Source organism: Coloeus monedula (genome assembly GCF_965178545.1).
Source record: "Coloeus monedula genome assembly, contig: HAP1_SCAFFOLD_73, whole genome shotgun sequence".
Lineage (NCBI taxonomy): Eukaryota > Metazoa > Chordata > Aves > Passeriformes > Corvidae > Coloeus > Coloeus monedula.
Window position 1 is genome coordinate 1,243,707 of NW_028120821.1, and position 3,623 is coordinate 1,247,329.

The 3,623-nt window shown below is 57.7% G+C and overlaps 1 pseudogene across 1 annotated transcript; it reads right to left on the bottom strand.

Moving 5' to 3' along the window:
* Positions 1-2,354: 2,354 nt before the first annotated feature.
* Positions 2,355-3,304, bottom strand: LOC309585585 (olfactory receptor 14J1-like; annotated as a pseudogene). The gene has a single exon. The product of its transcript is annotated as an olfactory receptor 14J1-like (transcript).
* Between the last annotated feature and the right edge of the window lie 319 nt (positions 3,305-3,623).

Genomic DNA, 3,623 nt, shown 5'->3' on the forward strand with positions numbered 1-3,623 from the left:
GATTTGCCTTTCTGTATTTAGAAACTGGACAGGGCCCCATCTGGCCTTGTTTGGGAGTTTAGGATCAAACTCCCTCGGTTCCTCCTTGAGCCCCGGCCAGGCTTTGGGAGAAACCAAAGAGGAGAATGAAACCAGATGTTCCCACACTAGAAGTGATGTCAGCTTGTTTGTTCAACGCTGTCAAAGCTGGGCCCTCTCACAGCGAGGTTGAAGCCTCGGTGCCCGCAAAGCTGGATGTACCTGCAGGAATTCCCAGGGTCTGGGAATGGCTCTCCAGTCCTTGGCTGGGACAGCTTCCCCCAGCTGATGTGAGGATGTGGATGATGGCAAGGTCTGAGGGTGACTGGTGCTGTCTCTTTCTTGATTACTGTACACAATCTTGGGTAGTGATGATTGGGTGCTTTGCTGGGCTTCTCCTTTTGTGATTCTTTGCAGTTTTGCATTATAATAAATTCCACTATTCCTGAACTTGGTGTCTGTGTCTTTGGTGCTGACCCTGCCCACTGGCACAACAGACACTGAGGGCCCTGGGAGAACCAAAGGGGCCTTGCGACACCGCGGGGCCTCGTGTAACCAAGGGCGCCATAGTGACACCGTGGGGCCCAAAGGAACCAAGGGGCCAGCGTGACACTGCAAGGCCTCGTGGAACCATGGAGAGCATTGTGACACTGTGGGGACTCCTACAATCAAGGGTCCATTGTTTTCCTCTCCCTGCCCCGGCCCCAGCCCTGCAAAGAAGCCCAGTCCTGTCTGGCCCTGCAGCAGGAACTGGAGGCACTGCAGGTCCGGGACAGTGACTCTGTGTCTGGGATGCTCAGGAGATCCTCAGCTCGGGCAGCTCGTGCAGCCCCAGGGCCCCGCTGCCCAGCACAGCAGCAGAGAGTTGGCTCCGGGGCTCCTCAGGCTGCTCCTGCTGCCATCCCAGGCACAGGGCAGCCTCTTGCCAGGGCTCCCACTCTGCACACACACGAGCTCCTGCTCTTCTCCTGGCCCATGCCAGCTCCCCACAGGGCCTTTCCCAGGGGAACACGTCTGTGCTGGCCTGAGCAGCCATTGCTGTAGCCTCTGCCCTACTGCCCAGAGCCCCCGAGCTGGGGGTGCTGCTCTGCAGAGCATGGGGGCTGTGCTGCCCAGGGCCATGGGCTGCCTCTGCTGGGCTCTGCTGCTCAAGCTGGGAGACAGAGCTCTGCAGCTGATGGTGCTCCCTGCACTGACCCCCTCCCACACAGGCTCTGCTGTGGCCATGGAGGGTGCTCAGAGGTGCCTGCCTTGTTCCAGGGCGGGCACATGGGCTGGGGCTGCCCTGGATCCTCCTCTGCAAGTTCCCCGAGGGTCAGACGAGTCACTGCTCAGACTCCTTTCCCTGTACCTGCTGTGTCCCCCTGGGCTGCAGAGCTCTCATGGGTCACAGGAAACATTCAGTCCTTTATCTGTGGGTGAGCCCACCCTGGACAGGCCTGTGCCCAGTGAGCTCCACTCACTGCTGATCCCTGGCACACACTGTCCCTGCAGGTCCCCCGTGTTCTGCTGGCAGCTCCCAAGTCCCTCTAGAAGAACATTCCCCTGCCATCAGCCCTGGCACAAGCTGCAGAGCCCCAGGAAGGTTCCTCACAGACCATTCACCATCTGGTGGGCACTGGCCACCAACAAGCAAAACCTGAAGCACACCCGAGTCTCTTGAAGGCCACACTGGGACCCTGATCTCATCCCACTGAGCCCTGGGAGAACAAGGAACACAGGCAGCCTCTTTAGAGTCTGGTCCTTGGGCCTGTTCCTGACAGTGACTGTGGAGGGAGAGCAAAGCCTTCCTGCAGTGCCTTCAGGAGATGTCCTTTGCTGATGGAACTGCTGTGGCGGAGCCCAGCTGTGTCCCAGCAGTGCCCATGGCCTGTCCCTGCCTGTGACACGCAGCAGGACTCGCACCACCCGGACAGAGCTGTTGGCCTTACACCATCACAGCGGCTCCAAAGGAGAGAGTGGAAGTAATAAGAGAGGAGCTCTGAAAAGACCAAGCTCTGCTGCTCCCTGGCTGTGCTGCTCTGCTGGGACTCTTCCCCCCCAATGCCTGCAACACTGGCCCTGCCCTCCAGCTCCAGGGATGGACTCAACCAAAGGATCTCGAACAGAGACCTTGCTGATGGGTCCTTTATTTAATGTGAATACCCACAGAGCAGACTCCTTATTGACACAGTCCCTGCCAACAGTCACATTCAGCCTGTAAACAGTGAATAAGATGCATAACAAAATCTTTTGGATACAACCTTAACATATGAGAAGAAAAAAAAGCCCCCAAAACCACCACCACCAAAACAACCTGAGAAGGCAGGCTGGGCCTCTAATGATTACACTTTAGCCTATGGAGCTGAAAACAGGCAGGTTTTTGCTGCTGGAAAGCATCCAGTCATCACTTTCCTCAGGGCGTCCCTGAGCTCCTGGTTCCTCAGGCTGTAGATGAGGGGCTTCAGGGCTGGAGGCGCCACCGAGTACAGAACTGGCAGTGCCAGGTCCAGGGATGGTGAGGAGATGGAGGGGGGCTTCAGGCAGGCAACAAAGCCAGTGCTGAGGAACAGGGAGACCACGGCCAGGTGAGGGAGGCACGTGGAAAAGGCTTTGTGCCGGCCCTGCTCAGAGGGGATCCTCAGCACGGCCCTGAAGATCTGCACATAGGAGAAAACAATGAACACAAAAGAACCAAAAGTTAAACAGATGGAAAACACAACAAGCCCGAGCTCCCTGAGGTGGCAGTGTGAGCAGGAGAGCTTGAGGATGTGTGGGATTTCACAGAAGAACTGGCCCAGGGCATTGCCCTGGCCCAGGGGCAGGGAAAATGTATTGGCCGTGTGCAGGAGAGCGTAGAGAAAGGCACTGGCCCAGGCAGCTGCTGCCATGTGGGCACAAGCTCTGCTGCCCAGGAGGGTCCCGTAGTGCAGGGCTTTGCAGATGGACACGTAGTGGTCGTAGCACTCGACAGCGAGGAGGGAAAACTCTGCTGAAATGAAAAAGAGAAAGAGAAAGAGGCTGTGCAGCACCTCCTGCCTAGGAGGTGGTTCTGGTGTCCCAAAAGGGAATTGTGCATGGCCTTGGGGACAGTGGTGCAGATGGAGCCCAGGTCGGTGAGGGCCAGGCTGAGCAGGAAGAAGAACATGGGGCTGTGCAGGTGCTGGCCGCAGGCTCCGGCGCTGATGATGAGGCCGCTGCCCAGGAGGGCAGCCAGGGAGATGCCCAGGAAGAGGCAGAAGTGCAGGAGCTGCAGCTGCCGCGTGTCTGCCAATGCCAGCACGAGGAAGGGGCTGATGGAGCTGCTGTTGGACACTCGCCGTGTCTGGCCATGGGGACCTGTTCATGGAGAAAAGTCAGTGACAGCTTAAGGGAAACGTCTCTCAGCAAAATCAAAGACATGCCCCACAAATCCTTCTCCTGTCACACACTGACACCTTATGGGGATTCAGAGTGTGGCCACAGAGAAGGGCTTTGGCTGGCGTGGGGCCTTGCGAGAGACGGGGCGGGCCGGGGCCGTGTCTGGCAGGAGGCGAGACAAAGAGCAAGAGGCGAGACAAAGAGTAGGATAGTTAATGGGAGATTGGGCGAGGAGATGGTAATCTGTAGCCCTTGGAGATGTAAAA